The following is a 25,665-nucleotide window of genomic DNA, read 5'->3' as shown; positions in this document are numbered from 1 at the left end:
TGAATCAATCAAATTTATTTACTTTGTTTGTTAGTCATTTATTTATTTAAACACTCTCAGGGCCGCTAGGGCGTTACGGATAGGAGTGGGCAGCGCATGAATAACAATGTAGAAATGGCGGTCTTGAAACGAAGGCTCGTCAGTATTGGTGGTGATGGAGGCGGGGAGGTGGTTACAGTCAGAGGCAGTCTTCGGTACGAAGGAATTCGCGCACCTGTGTGTGCGGCAGCTGCGCACGTGGACCGTCAGACTGTGACCAACGCGGGAGTAAGGAAATGTTTGAAGCGGCAGCGACAAGTTCACGCTTTAGCTTTGGAATATGGATAAACAGTTCTATCAGAAAAGGGGCACAGTCGGGCCCCCTTCCGTCTAATTGCTATAAGTCAGGCAGTTCGAGAGGATGCTTGATGGCTGACCCGCTTCCGTTGCGGACGCAGTTGCGCAGAGTAAAACGGGTACATCGATTTCGAATTTATTCAAGGGAACAAGGTAGAATCGAGTGGGGATCCCAGATATATGCGCCATATTCGCCATTTGACCAGACGATAATTTTGTAGAGAGCTAGAAACCGAGCCTACGATTAGCATTATTAATTACGTTGTCAGTGTGCATTTTCCACGAAAGGCTATTCGTAAAATGGATACCAAGGTATGCATACGAGTTAACTGAATCTAGGGGTACACTGTTAAACACACACGGGCAAAGTTCCGAGGTGCCACCTGAGCGCGATATTCTCATAGACTTGCACTCACTGATTTTGAGCGTCATCAGACATCAGAACACCAATGCGAGACATTGTTAAGATCGGTTTGAAGGAAGACATTGCGTCGTTGGGGTTGGTTATTTTGCGGTAAACAAAACTGTCATCAGCACATCATCTGATGGTTGAGGAATAATAATTTATTTGTTTACGGCTCGTCCGACGTTGTCGTCGCCCTTTGTAAATTATTTAATAAACGTGAAACGATTTATGATTTCCTTTTTTTTTTAAATGTGCTGTCGATTTGCAGCACAAAAAAGATCGGCAGAAGGCATTCTCGATTATTACGTAAGTCAATGCGAATCATTTCTCACCGGCACGAGGCACGAAAGGCAAGCAAACCCACGTCATTTCGAGGGAGCGCTCGCTCGAGGAGCTGTCGCATGCGCGGGCCCCGACCCGTCATCACGGCGTACGATCGGGACCGGAGGCAATCGCAGATGCTACATGCCGCGCCAAATTATTATTCGACAAAGTGGTTTGGAAAGTACGCCGTCTGCGTCCCACAAGTGGCGGTCCTCCCATCGGCGCCGCTCGGTATCGGCGGACTGTTCCGTAGCCGTGCGCTTGGCGTGCCGCTGCTCTTCGGCCGCGCGCATAATCGTTGACCTGTGTCGCTTCACATCTTGCCTAGCCGCATCAGCATGTATCCAATACCTTCGTAGTCTCTGCAGAGCCTTGGAACCCTTCCGCTTAGTACTCTCCAGGGCTCATTGAGGTATCAGCAAGGATAGGCCACGCGCAACATAGAGTAGCTAGCGCAACTGAGCCGCGTCTATCTGTAGCGCGCACGCCCGCGCACGCCCGCGCACGGATAGAGTTTCTCACTACATTCATCATCATCATCATCAGCCTGGTTACGCCCACTGCAGGGCAAAGGCCTCTCCCATATTTCTCCAACAACCCCGGTCATGTACTAATTGTGGCCATGTCGTCCCTGCAAACTTCTTAATCTCATGCGCCCACCTAACTGTCTGCCGCCCCCTGCTACGCTTCCCTTCCCTTGGAATCCAGTCCGTAACGCTTAATGACCATCGGTTATCTTCCCTCCTCATTACATGTCCTGCCCATGCCCATTTCTTTTTCTTGATTTCAACTAAGATGTCATTAACTCGCGTTTGTTCGCTCACCCAATCTGCTCTTTTCTTATCCCTTAACGTTACACCTATCATTCTTCTTTCCGTAGCTCGTTGCGTAGTCCTAAATTTGAGTAGAACCCTTTTCGTAAGCCTCCAGGTTTCTGCCCCGTAGGTGGGTACTGGTAAGACACAGCTATTATACACTTTTGTCTTGAGGGATAATGGCAACCTGCTGTTCATGATCTGAGAATGCCTGCCAAACGCACCCCAGCCCATTCTTATTCTTCTGATTATTTCCGTCTCATGATCCGGATCCGCCATCACTACCTGCCCTAAGTAGATGTATTCCCTTACGACTTCCAGTGCCTCGCTGCCTATTGTAAATTGCTGTTGACTATTAAACATTACTTTAGTTTTCTGCAGATAAATTTTTAGACCCACTCTTCTGCTTTGACTCTCCAGGTCAGTGAGCATGCATTGCAATTGGTCCCCTGAGTTACTAAACAATGCAATATCATAAGCGAATCGCAAGTTACTAAGGTATTCTCCATTACTTTTATCCCCAATTCTTCCCAATCCAGGTCTCTGAATACCTCCTGTAAACACGCTGTGAATAGCATTGGAGAGATCATATCTCCCTGCCTGACGCCTTTCTTTATTGGGATTTTGTTGCTTTTTTTATGGAGGACTACGGTGGCTGTGGAGCCGCTATAGATATTTTTCAGTATTTTTACATACGGCTCGTCTACACCCTGATTTCGTAATGCCTCCATGACTGCTGAGGTTTCGACAGAATCAAACGCTTTCTCGTAATCAATGAAAGCTATATATAAGGGTTGGTTATATTCCGCACATTTCTCTATCACCTGATTGATAGTGTGAATATGATCTATTGTTGAGTAGCCTTTACGGAATCCTGCCTGGTCCTTTGCTTGACAGAAGTCTAAGGTGTTCCTGATTCTATTTGTGATTACCTTAGTAAATATTTTGTAGGCAACGGACAGTAAGCTGATGGCGAAGAACACTTCTGCCGCTTCAGAAGCTTCTACTTCCCAGATGGCCGACTCCTCGCAGCACAGTCCTAAGACTGCAAAGGCAGTGGAGCGTGAGGACCTCCCAGCTCGTCAGCGACCTGTGGATGGCTTTCAGCTGGTCCTTTCGAAAGGACATCGGCGCCGTGCAAGGGTTTTGGAGAAGGCAACCCTTCCTGTCAACCCTGCTGTCACCGGCACGGTCCTCTGCCGCCCATCTGTGTTGGGTGGAGCCATCCGAGTGCCCTGCGCCTCGCACTTCCGGCGGCACTTTCTGCGCGACCAGGTATTGCATCAGTTCGTGTCAATCACAAGCGCAACATCGTGGCCACCGTTACGAACACTCGGGTATGCCTTGAGGAGCTGCGGGCAGTCGCTGAGCTCCGTGGCATTCCAGGGATGGCCTGCCTGCCGGCTGAGCGTGGAAAGAGCACCGGCTTTATACACGCGATGGACGGAATGCCTGCAGACGAGGACCTGCTGGAGGTCATCGAGTCTTCTGTTCCAGTGCTAACAGCAACAAAGGACGGCATCACAGTTACGATACGATTTGCGGGCCGGTCCACCCTGAACAAGTGGGCATCATCGAGCTCTGGTTCAAGGTATGTCCGGCAGGGCCTCGTTCACTGCAGTGCCGGCAGTGTAGCCGTTTCGGTCACGTAGTGGAGAGCTGCAAATGACCGACAGGCTGCATTTCCTGTGGCAGAAGCCAACCTGATGGGATCCCCTTGCAAGACAGCCCACTGTGTGAACTGCGGTGACGCCTACACCGCGGGCACTCCTGCTGTCCCAAGTGGCAGGAGGAACGACGGGCGGCCACCATCATGGCGTCCTTCACCAATGCACTCTCCACGCGTGCTGTGCGGGCAGTGAGCGGTTCGTGAGGAGAGCCAGCTGGAGCAAGCCACCACACCCTCACCGCGCTCCTATGCAAATGCACTCAAGGACATCGCTGATGCTTCAAGGCGCCCGGTACCAGCTCCACGCTGCTCCCAACGTCTGGTGCCGCAGGCCACTACTGTCACTTCGACCAAGCTCCCTATCACCCTCCCGGTGCAGACAAAGGTGGAACAGCTGCTGCCAAACCTGCATCTGACTATACAGGCCGTCAGCACCATGCTGCCCGCTGACCACCCACTCCACGCCATCTGCCTACAGACAGTGGCAGTCCAGAACGAGACCACCCAACATGGCTCATCCCTCTGCTACAAGGAAGAGTCGCCGTTATCCAAGTGTTCTCCAGGGGCACACCAACTCACTGTGGCGCTGGCATGCAGACCTCTCGTTACATCTCCTGCAGAGTGAAGCTGATGTGCTTGCTCTGCAGAAGGTGTACGTTTCTGCAGAGGAGCTGCGACTGCCAAGCTATCTGGGCTTCAGTGCTCGCACCTCCTGCTCACAGGAGGCATGCCAAGCTGCCCCTTGCCTCGATGACACACATCCGCAAGGAGCTCCCCGCTGCACAGCGTACGTGGATCCCCCGTGGATCGTTTTCGCGCTCCGCAGGCAGATTCGGGTTCTTCAAACCCGAGCGCTCGCTCGAGGATTTCGGCGACCGCTTCAGATTGCCCAGTGGAAAACGCCGTTAAGCTTGGGCAACCGTCATGCCATATTAAGCACGGGAACAGGTATTTCTATCACGCCTGCTATGCGCGAAGAGGGGTTGCTGATGATTCCTAGTGGGCGGAATCTGTACGCGTGGAGAAATATGCGTAGATTAGGCTTGTAAAAAAAACTGCAAATGTACTTTTAGATAAGCGTCGATTTTTCAGTGTACGTTGCTCACATTTTCTTCACCTGAGGCGTTGCCAAAGGGAAAGGACCACAAATTCAGGCTACGTCCTTAATTGTGCCATGCGTGAGAGCCATGGAACAATACAATGAAAACACTTTATGAGTCACATTGATGGTTTATTTACACTTCGGAAAAGATTTGAACTTGCAGCCGTATATTTCCATTGACACTCAGATCACGGACTAAATCTTCCGAGACGCGCAGACTGTGTGGGTTTTCCCGTCCAGGAATAGTAACTTTTGATTGCCACAAATTACACCCTGCTGGGCCCTGCATGTGCAGGGTGTAGATGTGGGTGTCTTCACTTGCGCTGAGCAAAAAGACTTCGAAGGTCACTTCTCGAGTGGATTGCCCGTGGCGAGAAACCACAAAGGCGAAGACGACACCTCGTCTCAGCAATAGCGCAATGCGCGTTGCGCTCCATCGAGTGTAGCAATCCTCGATGTAAAATGTATTGTCTTCTGCAAAGGATGGTCAGAAAAATATAGAAAGTATTATTAAGAGAGGACACTTGGTGAGCAATGGAATCAAAGAACACGTCATGGCCTAGTTACAACACCAATCGCTGCGTTGTAGCTCGTCTGGGAGCACGAGCGCCGCTTCGCGCAAGTGCCTAATCACTCTTTATGAGCTTTTTATAAACCTTTAAAAACCTTTATAAACCTTTTTATAAACCTTTGTAAGTCCTGCAACTATCCACAGGAAAACACACTATGTGGGTATTCGTCAAGAGCCTCTACAACTTCTCCATATAAGAATTTGTGTGAATAAGGAATGCTTCAAAAGTTTGTCTATTAATAATGGTTCATTACCTAGGCTGATAACAAGCATACTCTGAGTTGTTCAAGAAAGCATGAACCATACTGAACCGTTTTCTTAACGCATACGTGAATATTGTAAGGCTTGGCATGGGAGTTGCGTTAAAGATCCAGCATTTCCCCGGTATAGTAAGAGCGTAGTTTCCAGCTTCGGCAACGATCCGAATCATGGGGTCTATGCAATTACTGCTCCGCACTGTGCTGCTCTTCTTTTATCCCATGTGATTCGCGTAGACCTTGAATGCGCCATTCTGAGCCTTCCTTGTATGGTGATCATCTGAAGTTTTACTTTTCGTTCAGCATAACCCTGATTCATGCACGTCTTGTAAATATTCATGTATGCGACGCACCTCGTTAGTCACATTGCACAGTGTAAGGTGCCCTGCTCACTCATACAATTGACCCATCGAATTCAAAAAATGGCAGCAATTCATGCAAAGTTGTGGCAGAAGCGCACGATCAGCTTCGGTTTTTTTCTGTTCAAACACTCTTGGCTTCAATGTTGCGCTCCAAAACACTCTACAATGGCAAATTTGGTTTTAAAGAGGCTAACGTTATTATAAGTGTTTTCTTTGCCACGTGCCGAGAGACTGGTGGATTCGAGAATGCGGCATTTAAGGTTAATTTGCATTCAGCAATGAGCTTTACTATCATTATACCATATCTTAATATCATACTACCATGCTGTTCTGCTATACTACGTGGGTACCACGAGGCGACGAGAGCTCCCACTTGTCCACGACGAATCAAGAATTGGACACGTTGTGCCATACTACGAGCACCCTGTGGTGACCACAAGGCGACGGATGCTGCATTACATTCCCCACATGGCTACCACGGGGCGACGAGAGCTCCTACTTCTCCGCGACAAATAAAGAATTCGACACGAGCGATGTCATTACCCTGCCCCGCATGGTACCTGCCGACGAGAACTCGCCCGAACCGGTTCCTGCCGACGAGGGGTCGCCGAAGGGATTTAAGGGAGAACCGGCCCATTGTGAGATCAGAAGTCGCTTGCAGCCGCCCAGCCGGTCTGATGCGCTCCTACTGCTACCTGTACGCTATCATCCACTATCTGTAAATATTGTATAGAGTTTCTCGTTTCTTCTTCGTCAACGGAACGCGTCCGGCTTTCGTCCTCCGCCCCGACGTCACAACAATGCCCAAACGTAAATACAGGACGTTTCACACTTAGGGCAAAACTCGGAGCGCATTGCATCGCGATGCGGCGAACGCTGGAGTCGGGTAGCGGCAGCAGCTCGCGCAGGCGCAGACGCCCCAGGTGCGTAGTCTTGAACCGCGTTGTCTGCTACAGTGGTTCGCTCCGGCCGCATTGTCGGGAAGCGTGCTACTGTCAGGGGCAACGCGCGGATTTCTTTGTTACTGCGGGAAATGAGCCAACACTCCTTAGTAAGCGTTGTGAGACGCCAAACTCGTAGCTTTCGTTGGCCTCATTGTGGTTCTACAAACTTCTTCTGACAGCACGCTTCTTTTGTCCTTTCGTAAGGCCGGGGTACTGAGTGCGTGCACGTATATTTCCTCGCTGTGTGTGCTGCCGTAATACGCAGCGTCAAGAAAGGGACACCAAACTGTGCGCGCAACATGCTCGGTCTTTATTTGACGCAATAGAAAGTAAACCACTCAACAATAATAACTATGCGGGTGAAACACGATGAAACAAACGGATCAGAATAAAAGAATGCTTTAAGTTAAGACAGTGAGCTGAAAGTTTCTTTTCGACAATAGTTCATTGCTTAAGACAGGCTCTGCCAGCCGGCGGGCAAATGCAAGCGTCACGCTCCGAACATCACTTAGTATTCGGTCATGTCCCCAGCGACAGCGGTGACAGCGCTCATACTGGAGGGCAGTGAGGTGTAGGTTGACTGGGTAAGCGATGTGTTTATTCAGAGCACGTCCCACTCGCTGATAATGACGGACTAGAGCGTGTCCTCGGACAACCCATACAGAGGATGGCGCGCCAGCGGTACTTTCAACGAGCCCCAGGCATTTTCAATGATGTTGAGGTGCGGATATTGGGGCGGCCCCTCCAGGACAGTGACGCCGCGCTCATCGAGCAGTTCTTGCACAGCACGTGCAGTGTGGATCGGCGACCTATCGAGTTGAAATATACGGTCACCTTTCGGGAACGGGCCGTCCAGAACGTAGGCAATCAGTACATCGTCTATGATTGCCCCGTACCTTTCAACGGTGAACTTGCCTTGTAAGCGTATCAGTGGGCCTACACCATCTGTGCTAATGCAAGCCCACGCGCTCGTACTAGTGCGCCCACTAGCTGCGAGCCGTTGCAGGTTACCGCGGCATATAGCTGGGACAAGAAAAGGAACCATATATTGATTACAGATATTTTATGATGGGTAATCAACTTGTCTAAGAATCTGCGCCAATCTCACTTAAGTTCATGTTTACAGCATGGATTGCGAGCACTGGCTCGATTCACAAGCGCATGCACTGCCTCAGGCTCGACAGTAAATCTGAAATACTGACCGCAATAAGTTGATTAATCGCGGTGCACTGGCCCACTTTGTTAAGCAAACATGTAAGTCTAATATAGTTGCACTTTTTACTACTTAAGTGGAGAAATATCTTAGCAATGACTTATTCGTGTCGCCGAACGAAGTAAAATTAGACTGGATCTGAATGCGAGGGAAACCAACACAAATATTACAACTACCATCATAAATGTATAGATGATTAATAATTGGTTCTATAAAATAACTTACCGTGTCTCGCTGGTCGCCAGCGGTCGTAAACGTGGAATCATCACCGAATACAACGTTTTTCCCTTGTGGCACAGTCAACCGCTCATGTTCTTGTGCTAAACCGAGCCGCTTTGCTCTGTTTGTGGCCCTAAGTAATGGTCTTTCCTCCCAGATCTTGACTTCCACCCTCAAAATGCCATTCTCGCACATCCTTTTCAGAAAATCTTCTGTGATCTTGAGGTCCTCTGCATCTGCTTGACCAGCCATGAGTACTGTGGATTTCCACAAGTTGCTGGAGCTTCCATTGGACATTTGTATGGTATATGTCAGGGGATTAGAAAGGGAGCTCAATGTGGTCAGCTTCAGGCTCACCTCGCTGTTGTAATTGCCCTCTCTTGTTATCTCCAGCAGGAACACTTCGTCGTTTCTGACGAGCAGAGCAGTACTGGTTGAGCAACGTCTGCTGCAGATGTCGTCAAAAAAGATCGCCTGTGCTTCGTCTGCAAAGGTTGATCAGAGAAATATAAAAAGAATTTCTAAGAGAGAGCATTTGGGGAGAACTGGAATCACGGAACACGTCATGGCCTAGTTGCTACACCCATCGCTGCTTTATAGCTCGTCTGGGAGCACGAGTGTCGCTCCGCGCAACTGCTTAGTCACTTATTTATGCTTTTTATAAACCTTTTATATATTTTGCGCGCTTTTTAACATCGAGAAAAGACAGTCTTGCAGCTATCCACAGGAAAACAAACTACACGGTATTCGTCAAGAGCCTCTACAACATCTCCATAAAAGAATATGTGTTTAAAGGAGTGCGCCAAGGTTCCTCTATTAATAATGGTTAATTACCTAGGCTGATAGCAAGCATACTCTGAGTTGTTCAAGAAAGCATGAACCATACTTAACCGTTTTCTTAACACATACGTGATTATTTTAAGCCTTGGCACGGGAGTTACCCTAGCATCCAGCATTTCCCCGATGTACAGTAGCGGACAGATTAATATGGACCACTGCAAAGGCAGCCGGAGCTGCTGCGAGGCCGGCGTTGCTATCCCGCTTCGCGCGTTCACGACGAGAGTACCCCGAGTTGCGCCAAACTTCTCCACCGCACCCTCGCTCTCGCGCTGGAGCTTTTCATGCTTGATAAATTTGTAGTGCCGCGTTCAGCTGCTCTGCTGCTGACGGTCGGAACGAAGGGGCGCGTGAATCCGGGTGGAAGTACGCCATCTAGGTCAGTCTTCCGTGATCTCAACTTCCACCCTCAAGGTGCCGTTTTCACACATTCTCTTCAAAAAATCCTCCGTGATCTTGAGGTCTTCTGCATCTGGTTGACCAGCCATCACTACCGTTGACCTCCACACGTTCGTTGATCTCCCATTTGACATCTGTATCGTGTAGGTCAGGGCAGTGGAAATTGGGCTCAGTGCGGTCACCTTAAGATTCACCTCACTATTGTAGTTCCCCTCTCTTGTTAACTCAAACAGGAACACTTCCTCGTTCCTGACGAGCAGCACCGTACTTGTGGAGCAACGACGGCTGCATACGTCATCAAAGAAGATCGCTTGCGGTTCATCTGCAAAGGTTGATCAGAGAAATATAAAAAGAATTTCTAAGAGAGAGCATTTGGGTAGAACTGGAATCACGGAACACGTCATGGCCTAGTTGCTACACCTATCGCTGCTTTATAGCTCGTCTGGGAGCACGAGTGTCGCTCCGCGCAATTGCTTAGTCACTTATTTATGCTTTTTATAAACCTTTTATATATCTTGCGCGCTTTTTAACATCGAGAAATGACAGTCTTGCAGCTATCCACAGGAAAACAAACTACACGGTATTCGTCAAGAGCCTCTACAACATCTCCATAAAAGAATATGTGTTTAAAGGAGTGCGCCAAGGTTCCTCTATTAATAATGGTTAATTACCTAGGCTGATAGCAAGCATACTCTGAGTTGTTCAAGAAAGCATGAACCATACTTAACCGTTTTCTTAACACATACGTGATTATTTTAAGCCTTGGCACGGGAGTTACCCTAGCATCCAGCATTTCCCCGATGTACAGTAGCGGACAGATTAATATGGACCACTGCAAAGGCAGCCGGAGCTGCTGCGAGGCCGGCGTTGCTATCTCGCTTCGCGCATTCACGACGAGAGTACCCCGAGTTGCGCCAAACTTCTCCACCGCACCCTCGCTCTCGCGCTGGAGCTTTTCATGCTTGATAAATTTGTAGTGCCGCGTTCAGCTGCTCTGCTGCTGACGGTCGGAACGAAGGGGCGCGTGAATAGCCAATAGTTCAGCACTTTGAGCTGTTGCGCAGCAGCGGATGGCCGCAGGCCATCAAACCGCCGCTCTGTGAAGGAACCAGAACCCATTTTTTTTTAAAGCGAAAGGTTTTCTGGCCGCGAACTTGCGATTTCGCCGTGGCGGTGCTCCGAGGAGGCACATAAGGTCACAACGCGCGCCTCGCCGCGGATATTACTCTCTCTCTCTCACTCTCTAGTCACTACTGCGCATGCGCCACTAGTAGCACCGAGCCACAGATGCTCTGCCGCTGCGCAGCGCCGCGCCTTACCGTAGCCGCCGTTTGGTATGACGTCACACGCGTTCCTCGTCGTTGCCCTCGCCTCCGCTCGCTTCGCCAGCTGCGTCGCATGCGTGATAACATGTAGGAGGATTGCAAAGGAGAGCTCGCGTGCGCCGCAACCATGTTTGAGGCGGCAGTATGGACGGCGACAATTCTGATAGGCAGGAGGAGGCCTGGAATCGACGTCGGAACGAGATGAAGAGGAAACTAGTCGCCCAGGAAACAGACAAACAGCGCGCCGAACGACTGGCTAAACGCCGCAACATAGCTAGACAACCAGACTAACCTAGACTTGCAATCAAGATTAACCACGGCTAACCATGATATGCCTTAGCTTTCGCTACGTATATCCTGGCATAGCAGAGCTAAGCAACTGACAATTTTGTCGGTGATTTGCAGTCGCGGACAATGAAACGAAGCATGGCTTCGGGTAAGAAACGCGGACCAGTGCCGACTGGTGAAAACGGCGCCAGGTGTCGAGACGTCTGTTCTTGCATGCGCATCCCTTTTAGCTAGCAGCCTCTCCAAGCCTCTAGCAACGGCTTAGCGCTATTTAATCGTAGGGAGCAGCACGAGATGACACCGCTATTAGCGGTGAGAATTTGGAGTGGCGCCCTCCCGCGAGTGACGTCACGGCCAGGACGCCGCTCGCTCCGGCTCGCTCGGCTGCCGCGCGCACTCGTTCCCTTCGTGCATGCTTGGGGTTTTTGCGGCTCGAGCCGTGCTTACAGAGGGATATTTCGGACTATTTCAGCAGCCATCCTGAACCGCAGTTTCTTCTTGAAAACCGCGTGAATCAAGACAATTTGCGACTTGGGTATCGCAAGCTATGTAGCGCTGAAGGGGGGTCGATTGTCCCTACGATGCATATATGCGCCGTGTCTGTCCATAAATGTTGCTTAAAAAGAATGTCTGCAAGCTCAACACTCGGGGTTATGTATTATGCTCCTCTAAACACTTAATATTCTCTCAGTACTTAGCTGTGAGAGACATCGCATTTTACATGAAAGGAAACCTTGATATTTGGTGTCAATATTATAAAATCGTGTTAGAAGGAAGCTTTCATCATGATTCTTATTACTCTGGTGGCTACTGTATTAAGGCCTGAAAGGAAGAGTTAGGCGCGTATTTTTTTGTGAAAAGGTTTGGTACTACTTTCACCGTTCTCTGAAACAGGCAGCCAGAAACGCATTGGCTGTTAACGGCGCATCATGTATTGTGTATATTGTATATATTGTGTATTGTATTATATATATATATATATATATATATATATATATATATATATATATAGAGAGAGAGAGAGAGAGAGAGAGAGAGAGAGAGTTAACGAATATCGTAACAGCCATCACATGAAAGAAAAATTCGTGGTAATTATCGAAAACCAATCAACCGTAAGCGATGAAATGTATCATAGTGGCCTTCGCTAGCTTTTATTGACGACCTGGCACACCCCACCCGCAACGGAAGCAACCGACTCTCATTGTGGCGAGGCACGCATTGTTCGCGAAACCGAGCTGTTTACTTCAACTTCCAATTGAAACCATGAAGTAGCTCTTTACAGCGCCAATTACAATGCCTATAGCATACTCGAGGAACTACAGCGCAGCTTAGGCTCCCTTGAAATGGAAAATTCAAACACATTATTCTGCCTCGCCATGTTTCGATCCTGCGTTGTTTAATTATACAAACTGAAAACTATTCCCTTCGTACGTACGTACGTACGTACGTACAATAAAACTTCGCATACCTGCCTCAGAAAGAAGACACCACAAGCCTTACATGAATTCACTTGACTTTGGCCTCCACTGGCGAACAATGATATCTTCAATATCTGCCACACTACTAATGAATGAGGCTTCGGTTTGTTGCTGGCTGCAGCGAAATGGTACAAACGGCATATTTCACTCAAATATTTGGCCCGAGCAACCTGTGTGAGTTCTCCAAAGAGGTTCATGCAAGAAGCACCAGTAAATTGCTCAAGTGAGCTGAGCGTGTAGCATGGAAAGGCAGTAAATATTGGCACATTCCATTGCTTGCGCTGCAAAGAGCTGTAAGCCTAAATCAGCTTTGCTTTAAATTACCCGCACTTAAGTTTAACCAGTGCAGTACGGCCTTTTGAGAAGCAGTTAAAAACGCAAGTGGTGCTGGCAGAATCTAAACTGCAGTGTTAAGTCATCGTAGTATACTGCCGAGCGTTTCTGTGAAGAAATAGAACAATTAGATATTGTACCATGAACTACTCGTCGTCAGCAAACATGTTTTAGTGGTTTAGAATAAAGATAAATGTTTGTACAAGTCATATATAGCGAGCGTTTGATTGTGACAAGCATGTTGCACCATGGTGAATATGGAGTCCTTCCTGGATTCTTATGTGCTGCGCTTTTGCGTCTATGCTTTTATTATTCACGTGAGCTACCGCTGTGAAGAAACCCGCAATAAGCTGATCTGAGCTCCCTCGAGTGGCACTATAAAAAATTATGGCGCTTTACGTGCCAAAACCACTTTCTGATTATGAGGCATGCCGTAGTGGAGGACTCCGGAAATTTCGACCACCTGGGGTCCTTTAGCGTGCACCTAAATCTAAGTACACGGGGGTTTTCGCATTTCACCTCCATCGAAATACGACCACCGGGGCCGGTATTCGATCCCTCGATCTGATGCTCAGCAGCCCAACACCATAGCCACAGGGCAACCACGGCGCGTGAGTGGTTGAGAAATATGTTGTCGTCTAGGAAATAAGCTCCTTGATTAAATTTTCGCGAAAAAATACTTCGTAAAAGATATATTTGAGAGGCCCGCCATAAGTATATAAGCATAGAGAACGGGAGCGAACAAACGGAGACACTGCAGAAGGCGCCCGGCCACCACCCGAACTGCAGCAGACGACAGGCGCGAGTACATGGAGCGCGAGTCCGTGCCCTGACGTCACGCGAGCGCCGCTCGCAGCGCCCCTCTAGCCCGTTCCGTGGACTAATAGCCCTAACGTCTGATGCGCTGCCGGATTGGGTTGTCGGGGGTGCGACTGTTCTCTGCGCCCAGCTCACGCTGCAGCTGACGGCTGCCACCTCAAGAGGAAGCTTCAGCTCGTGCGCAACTCTTTTTTTTATTATTATGGGGTTTTACGTGCCAAAACCACTTTCTGATTATGAGGCACGCCGTAGTGTGGGACTCCGGAAATTTTGACCACCTGGGGTTCTTTAACGTGCGCCTAAATCTAAGTACACGGGTGTTTTCGCATTTCGCCCCCATCGAAATGCTGCCGCCGTGGCCTGAGTTCTACAAATTCTACTAATAACTCTCCCCTGCTATTCCTATATCCTATGCCATATTCCCCCACTGACTTGTCTCCAGCCTGCTTATACTCTGGCATTGAGGTCACCCATCAGCATGGTGTATTTTGTATTGACTTTACCCATCACCGATTCCACGTCTTCATAAAAACTTTCGACTTCCTGGTCATCATGATTGGATGTAGGGGCATAGACCTGTACGACCTTCAATTTGTACCTCTTATTAAGTTTTACAACCCTCTCGTTAATGCTATAGAATTCCTGTATGTTACCAGCTATATCCTTATTAATCAGGAATCCGACTCCTAGTTCTCGTCTCTCCGCTAAGTCCCGGTAGCACAGGACGGGCCCGCTTTTTAGCACTGTATATGCTTCTTTTGTCCCCCTAACCTCACTGAGCCCTATTATATCCCATTTACTACCCTCTAATTCCTCCAATAACACTGCTAGACTCGCCTCACTAGAAAACGTTCTAACGTTAAACGTTGCCAGGTTCAGATTCCAAATGGCGGCCTGTGCGGAGCCAGGGATTCTTAGCACCCTCTGCTGCGTCACAGATCTGACCGCAGCCGTGATCAGTTGCTTCGGGGTTGCTGGGGACTCAGGGCCGGGGTTTGATTCTTGTATTCATATAGGAGGTTGTGGCCAAATACTGCACCAGGGTGGCCAATCGCGCTCCGGTAAGAGAGTGCGTTACCGGTTTTGGTCACCGGGATCAGGCCGCACTCCAGTCCTGTTTATGGAATTTTCTCATCACGCGGTTTTTTTTTTTTCGGTGGATAATTCCGCGGCAACGGGATTCGAACCACGGTCCTCTTTCACGCGAGGTGGATACTCTACCCCTTCGCCACCGCAGGAGTTGTACGCCTCATTCAACCCATAGTGGCGCCTTCTTCGATCAGTCAAGGTGGACCAAACGTGAAAACAAAATACGTCAAGCGGGAACTCAGAGAGGCTGACATAATCTCATAGGCGGCGGCAACGGGAAAGAAACCTGCTATGAGTAACTACTTAGAAGGAAAACAAGTGACAGCAGGGAGAAAACAATTGATGATAACTGAAGGGGAATCTCTTTCATTTTCTTCTTTAATCTCTTAAACAAGTGGTTGGAAGGCATACTTTCTTGGAAAAAATAGCCGCCCGTCGATGAAAGGAAACTCGAGCGGCTCTAGAGACTAGGAAAAGCTTAAGCAGGTGCGCGCGCGGCACGCTTAGCGTGGGAAGCTAGCCCGAGTAACTATCCCCACGACTGCTGCTCACGAGAGCGAAATACCTTTGTGTAATTATAATAACCCTAGGAAGAGTACTTTCGAATGGCCCAGAGGGCTGTACTACGAGTGCTATGACTGATAATTTTCTCTCTCTCTCTCTCTCTCTCTCTCTCTCTCTCTCTCTCTCTCTATATATATATATATATATATATATATATATATATATATATATATATATATATATATATATATATATATATATATATATATATATATATATATATATATATATATATATATATATATATATCCTACGTATATTGTTACGTAGGAAGACACCGACGAAAAGCTATTTACAATTATATTTACAGGGCAATACGCCGCAGTTGACCAAGAGGCAACAGCCCGCGCTAGCTTCCAATCGTCGTCTTCGTCTTCTTCCTGCTCGGCTCTTCGTCATTGGGAATACTACCCCGTAGCACTACCCCCGGCGGTAACAGCGCCGTCCCGGAGCGACTAAAGGCTGGACTCAGTGGAGCAGTGGAGTAGCAGTGGAAGCAGTGGAGTAGCTCTTGAGCCTACTGACGTGCACGACATCACTAGACGCCAGAGTAGATGACGAGGTTGAGCTCACAGGAGCAATTTCATAAGTCACAGGCGTCACCTGGCGCAGTACGCAATAGGGCCCTGTGTATCGCGAAAGGAGCTTTTCGGAAAGTCCAACGTGACGACAGGGCGACCACAGGAGCACGAGTGCACCAGGCGAAAACTGTACGTCACGGTGGCGGGCGTTGTACTGACGCTGCTGCGTGGTTTGCGAGTCCGTCAGTCGAGCACGGGCAAGCTGGCGTGCATGATCGGCGAGGGCGATGGCGTCGCGCGCATACTCGGTTGTTGAGGTCGCAGCAGGAGGAAGTACCGTGTCAAGGGGCAAGGTCGGGTCGCGACCGTAGAGTAGATAAAATGGAGAAAATCCGGCGGTGTCGTGCCGGGAAGAATTGTAAGCAAAGGTGACGTAAGGAAGGGCAACGTCCCAGTCGCGGTGGTCCTTCGAAACGTACTTGGACAGCATGTCGGTAAGAGTACGGTTTAAGCGCTCTGTCAGGCCATTGGTTTGAGGATGGTATGAAGTAGTCAGCTTGTGTTGAATAGAGCAGGAACGCACAATGTCGGCGATAACTTTCGAGAGGAAGTTACGACCACGGTCAGTAAGCAGCTGTCGCGGGGCGCCATGCACTAAGATAATGTCACGCAAGAGAAAGTCAGCGACGTCAGTGGCGCAACTGGTAGGTAGAGCCCGCGTGATAGCGTATCGGGTGGCGTAATCAGTTGCGACGGCTACCCATTTGTTCTCAGAGGATGACGTGGGAAAGGGACCGAGGAGGTCTAATCCAACACGAAAAAACGGTTCCACAGGGACGGTGATCGGCTGGAGATGACCGGAAGGTAGCACCTGAGGCGTTTTCCGACGCTGGCAGGGATCACAGGCAGCAACATAGCGTCGGACGGAGCGAGCAAGACCAGGCCAATAGAAGCGGCGGCGGACGCGGTCGTACGTGCGGGTTACGCCAAGATGTCCTGCAGTGGGTGCGTCATGCATCTGAAAGAGCACAGTCTGTCGTAGATGTTTTGGCACGACAAGAAGAAGATCAGGGCCATCAGGGAGGAAGCTCCTTCGGTACAGAATGCCGCCCTGGAGGACATATCGGCGAACGGATGCGTCGGTAGGTGTAGAACGCAGACGCTCGATGAGTACTCGCAGCGATAGCTCTCGGTACTGCTCATCGGCGATGTTAGCGAAGGCAGACACAGAGAAAATGCCATCGGCGGTACTACTGTCGGCGTCGTCAGGCTCGTCTACCGGGTAGCGAGACAGGCAGTCAGCGTTCTTGTGTAGTCGGCCAGATTTGTAGGTGACAGAGAACGAATATTCTTGGAGGCGTAAGGTCCAGCGACCAAGTCTTCCTGAAGGGTCTTTCAATGAGCATAACCAACAAAGCGCGTGATGGTCTGTGATAACGGAAAAGGGTCGGCCATATAAGTATGGGCGGAACTTCGCAACCGCCCAAACTAGGGCCAGACACTCACGCTCAGTGATTGAATAGTTGCGCTCCGCGGGCGAGAGGAGCCTGCTGGCGTAAGCGATAACACGGTCGTGGCCACGCGGGCGTTGTGCCAGTACTGCGCCAATTCCGTGACCGCTGGCATCAGTACGGACTTCGGTAGGCGCAGAAGGATCGAAATGGGCCAGAACGGGAGGCGTTGTGAGAAGATCGATGAGAAGCGAGAATGCAGAGGCCTCGTTATCGCGCCACTGGAAAGGGGCGTCTTTTTTCAAAAGCTCGGTTAGTGGTCGTGCTATGGCCGCGAAATTTTTGACGGAACGGCGGAAGTACGAGCAAAGGCCGATGAAGCTGCGCACATCCTTGACACACTTCGGAACAGGGAAGTGCGTAACAGCATGGATCTTGCCTGGGTCCGGTTGCCGAACAAGTCTCGAAGCTTTTGCTTAAGCGAATCCCAACTGGTCAGCTCATCTTCGTGCGTCCGATACCAAACTCGAGGTGTGCCACCGAGGTAAAAGGCGACGTTGGCGAGCATGATAGTTGGGTCCCACCGGTTATTGCGGCTGACGTGTTCGTAAAGGCTGATCCAGTCCTCGACGTCTTCCCCATCTTTTGCCGAGAATACGCCAGGATCACGGGGAGCGGAGAGGGTGATGTAGGTCGTCGAAGTGGCAGCAGGTGTCGGAGCCGGCGGAGTCGGGTTGGCGTCGCCGGGAGCCATGAAGGTAGGCTCGACGTACCGTCCACTGCGAAGCTCCGTGACGAGGTACAGGGAACGTCCACCTCCACCAAATATGTTACGTAGGAAGACACCGACGAAAAGCTATTTACAAGTATATTTACAAGGCAATACGCCGCAGTTGACCAAGAGGCAACAGCCCGCGCTAGCTTCCAATCGTCGTCTTCGTCTTCTTCCTGCTCGGCTCTTCGTCATTGGGAATACTACCCCGTAGCAATATATATATATGAAATCTCATTTATAGGATCGAATGCGACCGCTGTTGCTTTGTTTCTGCGTGTAGTAGTTAAGAGAACGAGTTTAAAAAGAAGGAAAGGGAAATTACTGAATAATCATTGCAGCGCCGTGGTTCTAAAGCGCAGCCGCGGTAGAGAAACGGAAGGAGATATAAACGTGCGTGGCCATGGTACGCACGCGATAAACTGCCTCAATAAGTTTAGAGACTTGAGAATAAGTTTCGTTAACAGCCGATAACATGTTGATCAGCATTCGAATACGAGAAGAGAAATTATTGAAACGTGGAAAATTCCCTTGAATTAAGTGTGGTTTGCGAGAGAAATGCTTGTAAGTATTGAAAAATTTTAGAAGATGAATGAATATAAGATAGTCTCTTAATTGTATGGATAGTAATAATTCGTTCTAGAAAATACCTTACCGTGTCTCGCTGGTCGCCAGTGGTCGTAAACGTGGATTCATCCCTGATTACAAGGTTTTCCTATTGTGACAGAGTCCACGCGTTATGTTCTTGCGCAAAACCGAGCCTCATTGCTCTATTTGTGACCCTAAGTAATGACGTTTGGGCGGCTGATCTGCTCCATAGACCGGCTTCATTGAGCCGCCACGTCGTGTAGACCTCGAAGCCTTCACCTTCAAGCTTTGTCGTAGCTTGTTACGGATGGCCGGCGGAGGCTCCGATCTTCGCGTAACCACGACGGAAAGGCGCCACCATGGCTGCTCCAACGACTCGCTTTGACAGGACGAAATCTGCCTGGCCCGCTGCTATGACTCACGTTGTTAGGACTACAATGCTCGAATAAACAGCACTTCGACGCTGGCAGGTCTGCGGCGACAACCTGCTGTGTGACGACAAGAATGCGCTACGTCAACATGGGGACGGCACCCAGATGGCTATTTGTAGCCGCAGTCGGCGGAGGAAGCATTGTTAGTGTGTATGCCGTCACCGTCAAGGTTTGGTTGGAGAGGGGGAATTCCTGGAAGGAGATGCTTGGCGGCGCCGTCTCACGCAGCTTATAAGTCGTCGGTCAATGGACAGACGTGGCGGCCATTGCCTGTGGAGTCGACTGTGGGATAAAGAGGCGCCTGCTAGGGTCCAGCACCGTGTCTGCGAGAACCCACTCTTCTCGACGTGGTCAGTGCAACCTGTGCGGAAGTGAGTGCGTCGGCCCTTTCCCTCAAAGGCGGCTCGGCTACGATGTCGTTGGACGCTCCGAATTGGCAGTGAACTGCCATTTTCCCTCACTTAGGGATCTAGGGATGACAGCGTGTATTTAAGGAGCCGTTGGCGGCTCCTCAGGGTGCATTCCTCTTTCAGTCATGTTAGACTGATGAACTGTAACGTTCTCATGTAGATACTGCAAATAAATCCCCTACTCCTCGTTCTCGCGGTGGAGCAGTCCTTCCCTTCAACAACGTCCTCAGCGTAGATTAGTTGGACGACGGCGTGGGCCAGCTACCATCTATTTCATGCCCGGCTCCAACCATCACAACTGGCTGACAGCGGTGAGACGGATTTTGCGACACGGTGCTGTGTCTGCGGTGAGTGCTTGGTTCTTGCTTTGAATCTCTAGGCTTCATTTTGTGGTTTTGTTTAAAACAGAAGGGAAGCTAGATTGTTGATTGTTAGCTACGTTGTGTTTTCCAAGGTAGGTTTAGCGAGCAGGGCCAAGGCAGTAAAGCAGCAATCATGGAGTTAAGGACACTGCTGAGAGACGAATTGCTGATTGTTGGTGAGGAACTGGGCCTAGAGGTACGCAAGGAAACGCTAAAACCAGAATTATTGCTGCTGATTTCCGAAAAGACCAGTGAGGAGGATATGTAAATGCGGTTGTAACTTCTTAAGGAAAGAGAGAAACGGGACAAAGAGAGATAAGAACGGGACAGAGAGAGAAAGAGGAATGCGAGAAAGATCGCGAGTTAAGAAAAATGCAACTTGAACTTGAAAGCAAACGTTTGGAATTGTCTCAAGGAAGTGAAGGGGCTCTAGGACGAGCAAGTGAGCCAGAATTATACCGCATGGACAGGCTGTTAAATCCATTTGAGGTCGGGAATGACATAGGCTTGTTACTAGGAAATTTTGAAAGGACTTGCAAAAAGATGAACTTCGGCTCGAGTTCATGGCCACAGCGGTTACTGTCTATGTTGCCATGTGAGGCTGCGGAGGTAATCGCCAGACTCAGTGCGCATGATGAATATGATCGTGCGGAAGTTAAGGCTAGTCTTTTGAAAAAGTACCGCCTTTCTGCCGAAGCCTTTCGGCGGAGGTTTAGAAGCACAGGCAAGAAGGATAGCGAGGGATATCCGGAGTTTGCATAGAGCTTAAAAGGCAACCTAGTGGAGCGAATTAAAAGCGCGGAAGCGTACGAGAGCAGAGACATGATAATTGAATGCATGTGTCTAGAGTAGTTTTACAGAGGCATCCCACAATCTGTGAAGCTGTGGGAGCAAGACAGAGGAAATGCAAACACTGTGGAAAGGGCGGCTGAATTAGCCGAGGAGTACGCACGGCGTAGAAAGCTGAACGCCGAGGACGGAAATTGGGGCGGCCGAAATGGACCACGGGAACAATTTCCATTCAAAAAGGGTTCACAGACTAGAAGACCGGAGCCTGTAGACGTGGAGGAAAAGCCCTCAGAAAAGAGCATGGAGAAATCAAACAAATCTTTCGAATTCGAAACAAATTCGAATCAAATTCGTATCTTTTAGACCAATCCGCTGCTATAAGTGCTACAAACTCGGACATATCACTGTAAACGGACATATCACCGTAAAATTTTCTTTCGACGTCTCTGCTGCAGTATATTGACACGTGGACTTGTTTATTTCTTACGAGTGGGCGCTTTTCACTGCCATACAAATGTTATCGCTCAGCGCGGGACACGCCCGCATGTATGGGAAGTTTCTAGAATGTTATCGATGGTTCTGTGGTCACCAAAGCTTGTGTAATCTGATTACATATGCGACGCGAATTGTGCAGAACTTTCTGGAAGACACGCGGGCACCGCCGATGACTCTGCAACTTTCGATGACTCGTGTATAGAAGCACACGTACTTGACCGGCAGATCAGTATTCGATGACTGCCGACTGTGTTCGCTGCTATTACTGTGCTCTGAATGTAACTTGCTTTTGTGGGCACAAGTGCGCCCAATAAGAATTTAGTTTTGTCATACAGAGTATTGCAGCTGTATTATTCACCGTCACGACAACCGTGACAATGTCACTAAATACTTTCCGAGTACACGCCGTGGTTGCTCAGTGGCTATGGTGTTGGGCTGCTGAGCACGAGGTCGCGGGATCGAATCCCGGCCACGGCGGCCGCATTTCGATGGGGGGCGAAACGCGAAAACACCTGTGTGCTTAGATTTAGGTGCACCTTAAAGAACCCCAGGGGGTCGAAATTTCCGGAGTCCCCCGCTACGGCGTGCCCCATAATCAGAAAGTGGTTTTGGCACGTAAAACCCCATAATTTATATTTTACTTTTTGAGTAAAGGATAAAATGAATGTATCACGCTTCCGTATTCTGACTGGCCCCTGTGCACGGTAGTTCCATACGGCTGTTACGGCTATCTGCACACTACAAAGGCAAGTTTTCATGTCGATGTTACGGCGATATTCAGTGCAAGTAATGACCTATGATTATTACATTGGAATACACTTCGCACTTCCCTTCTTGGTATACTGACTTACCTGCGAGATGGTAATAAGGGCAGCCATGCGCGCTCACCAGGTGCCCCGCCATGTCCGTGACCCTTGCGATGTAACCGCAAGTTCTCCGATGGACGCATCGAAGAATACTACAGGAAGATAAAAGAAATTACATTCATCAACATCTTTCAGGTTGTACCAAGATTCGAACTAGTTTTACAGCGAAGTTCTCGAATACCTTCAACGCCTGCTCCAAACTTTTCTCAGAAATATAGATAACTCCTGAAGGTTAGATTTGGAGGCAAGAGGATATATTGTTACACGAAGGACGAGTCAGTAAGACGAGCAACTATTTACACGTTACAATTACAAAAGTGGTTGCAGCGCTGAGCGGTTAGATTCGCCGCGCGAGCCTAGCTCGATCTTCTCGTTTCTCTAGTGATGGCACCCACGCGCCTCGTTCAAACAATCAAATGCCACTCGCGTGTAGCATAATCCCCCGGCGACAGAAGCGATGTCCCGGAGCGTCTAAATGTCATCACTGGGAGACTTATACTGCTTCAGTCGTGTGACGTGCACGATGTCACTGGACTGAGAAGCAGATGGCGCGTAAGGGGCGATCTCGTATGTGACAGGAGTCACGGCACGACGCACTCGGTATGGGCCTGTGTAACGAGACAACAGTTTTTCTGACAGGCCGACCTGACGTGACGGAGACCATAGAAGCACCAAAGAACCAGGCGGGAAGTATACGTCTCGGCGTCGCCGGTCGTTCAAACGCCTTTGACTCTCTTGCGATTTCAGAAGGCGCTTCCGGACAATTTGCCTTGCGTGGGCACAGCGGGCGATAACATCAAGTGCATATTGACTGGTCCGTGCCGCATGAACAGGGAGGGTGGTGTCGAGGGGCAGTGCTGGTTGTCGGCCGAACAGAAGGGAAAATGGGGAATAACCGGCAGCATCCTGGCGCGAGGAATTGTAAGCAAATGTGACAAAGGGTAGAGCGAGGTCCCAGTCAGGGTGGTCTGAAGAGACATATTTCGCGAACGTCTGTGAGAATGCGATTGAGACGCTCCGTGAGGCCATTTGTTTGCGGATGGTATGACGTGGATAGCTTGTGCCCCGTGGCACAGGACTGCAGGATGTCCGCGCTAACTTTTCAAATCAAATCAAATCAAATCAAATCATATTTTATTCTCCAGCAAGTACCTGGATGGTCTGGATGATAAGAATGTCCGGCCACGGTCTGTGAGAAGTTGTCGTGGAGCTCCATGTAATAAAATTACGTCGCGTAGAAGAAACTCGGTGACATCTGTGGTGCAGCTTGTCGGAAGCGCTCGGGTGATGGCTTATAGAGCGTGGCCTAATTCGTGGCCACAGCGATCCACCTGTGCCAAGAGGTAGAAAGAGGAAAAGGGCCAAGTAAATCCAAACCAACCCGAAAGAATGGTTCCTCATAGAATGTCGAGTGGTTGAAGGTACGCAGCAGGGAGCGTCGATGGTGTTTTGCGTTGCTGGCATTTCTCACACACAGCTATGTATCTTCGAACAGAGCTAGCTAGCCCTGGCTAAAACAAGCGTCGACGGATCCGGTCGTAGGTACGCCCAGGTGACCGGCAGTGGGGAGGTCGTGAAGTTCGCGGAGAACAGCCGATCGAAGGTGTTTAGGGATCGCAAGGAGTAATGCAGGGCCGTCGGGGTGAAGGTTGTGGCGGTATAGAGTACGCCATCTTGAAGTGTGAATAGGCGAAGGGAACTGCCGGCAAGTGACAATTCCAGGCGGTCATTGATGAAACGCAAGTACGGGCCGCAGCGCTGCTCGTCGGCGACATGTAGCAGTGGAAAAACACAGAGAACACAGGCGTCGGCGTCAGTGTCGGACGTAGAAGGCGCGTCTTCAATTGGGTAGCGAGAGAGGCAATCGGCGTCCTGGTGTTGGCGTCCCGACTTGTAAGTAACTGTGTGGGCATACTCTTGTAGTCGGAGGGCCCAACGATCGAGCCGGCCAGTAGGATACTTGAGCGACGAAAGCCAACAGAGAGCATGATGGCCTGGGATTACTGAGAAGGGCTTGCCATATAAATATGGACGGAACTTTGAAACAGCCCAGACAAGAGCAAGACATTCGCGCTCGGTAATCGAATAGTTGCATTGGTTGTTAAGAAATTATTGAATATAGCTTGACCTTTCTGACTACCATGTTTGGCGGCTTTCTATGAAACTCCTACTATGTGTCCTCCATGCATTCGGGGGAGGGGGTGGTGGCGGGGCGAGGGAAGGGCAGCGATTTCTGATTGTGAACAAGACAATAACGCCATGCTATCACTTAGGCACATTAAACGTTTTTAATGTGTAGGTTAGCTATGTGTTTTAAAAATATTTACTAAATGCTTCTTGTACTTGTTCACTCCCTAATTCGATACGTTCTACGGAGCGTGTACTTGGCTTTCCCTGTCGCCTCGGAGACCTATGCGAAGGAAGCAGGTTTAGTTTCATTCATGTACATATGCGTATTGTGTAGGATGTACGAGCAATTTTTCATCTACGTAGATTATTTACAACCTTTGTACAAAAATGACCATTCAAATTATACGCAATGTCGCACAGCTTCTATCCAAGATGTGTTTCTTGCAATCGTAAACATACTGACATTGGGTTGAACATTGATAGAATTGTAGGGTATACACTCTTAGACAACATTACACCCACACAACAATAACCGTCACCTGTCTTGTCCGCACTTCTTTTAACGCTTCGAGCACGGTACTTCGAAGTCACAAACGGCATGCGCGTCATGAGCATGACAGAGCATTCTCGACAGGAAAGCAGCCAGCGCAACGTTTTCAAGAGATGAAACGCAAACAAGACAGATGATTATTATTGTGTGGCAACGTACGATTCAAAGGAGGTACATTTGTTTATTTGTGTAAGAATATAGTAAGTTCGATGTATGTCCAAACTTAAATGACCGCAGGCTAATTGGACATGTTGCAAGTAACTCAACCCTTCTGTCTCCGCCTATCTTTAGCGATATACAAGTTATGTTGTTAATTTCAGCGTTGTTCTCTGTGAACTGAAAAATGACGTTCTTCGTACTTGGTTACAAGGGGACACGGTATGCGTAATTGCAGGCAAACATTAATGACTGTAGGTTAATAGCGGCTTTTGCAATATATCAGTTATTCAAGTGCTCCCCAGTGTTATGATTGTGTTTAATGAGCAGCGCAATATCCACCCCGCTCTACTGCAATAACAAACTACACCGAGTTTTATCAAGAGAAAATAGTGGAGAATGCTATGGAGAAACTGTATACGCTTCTAAGTGCTTGTGGAAGAAACACTGTCCTTGCAAAAAAATTCCTAAAGGTGTGCCAGAAAGTGTCTCAGAGCCGGAGTCAGCTATGTTTCCTAAACACGTGAGACCATTCTACGCTACTCCTAATATATATTTGGCGGAAATAGGGGGCATGTTAGGTGTAATGTGTGGCCAAATTATAACTTTGGTGGCTTAATGAGCACAGTTGCGAAGATATCTGCTGAACCCACGTTGTCATTTCGTGTTATGCGTCATACGTTGTTCGTTGTACCATGTCTTCTGTAAACTGAACTAGGCATCTCTAAAATATTCAGCTAACATTAGGAAAAATTTATTGGTTATTTGTAAGAAAAGTTGAGAACGACTGGCCT

General features: G+C 49.0%; 1 protein-coding gene across 6 annotated transcripts in view; it reads right to left on the bottom strand.

The window, feature by feature from the left end:
• LOC139056148 (uncharacterized) overlaps nt 1-22,127 on the bottom strand; it is a 31,326-nt gene extending 9,199 nt beyond the window's left edge. The window contains exons 1-2 of one of the 6 annotated variants that reach the window (XM_070534092.1): nt 9,315-9,445; nt 8,576-8,703 (exon numbers count right to left, since the gene is read on the bottom strand). The gene's annotated coding sequence lies outside the window, so the exon portion shown is untranslated. Of the gene's footprint in view, nt 1-8,224; nt 8,339-8,575; nt 8,704-9,127; nt 9,446-9,648; nt 11,984-22,020 lie in introns of those variants that run through there. The other 5 variants (XM_070534089.1, XM_070534090.1, XM_070534094.1 and 2 more) reach the window with 5 other exon arrangements.
• Between the last annotated feature and the right edge of the window lie 3,538 nt (nt 22,128-25,665).

The sequence above is a fragment of the Dermacentor albipictus genome, chromosome 2 (genome assembly GCF_038994185.2).
Source record: "Dermacentor albipictus isolate Rhodes 1998 colony chromosome 2, USDA_Dalb.pri_finalv2, whole genome shotgun sequence".
NCBI classification, from domain to species: Eukaryota; Metazoa; Arthropoda; class Arachnida; order Ixodida; family Ixodidae; genus Dermacentor; species Dermacentor albipictus.
Note: the sequence above shows the minus strand (reverse complement) of the source record. Positions and strands in the feature narration are given on the sequence as shown.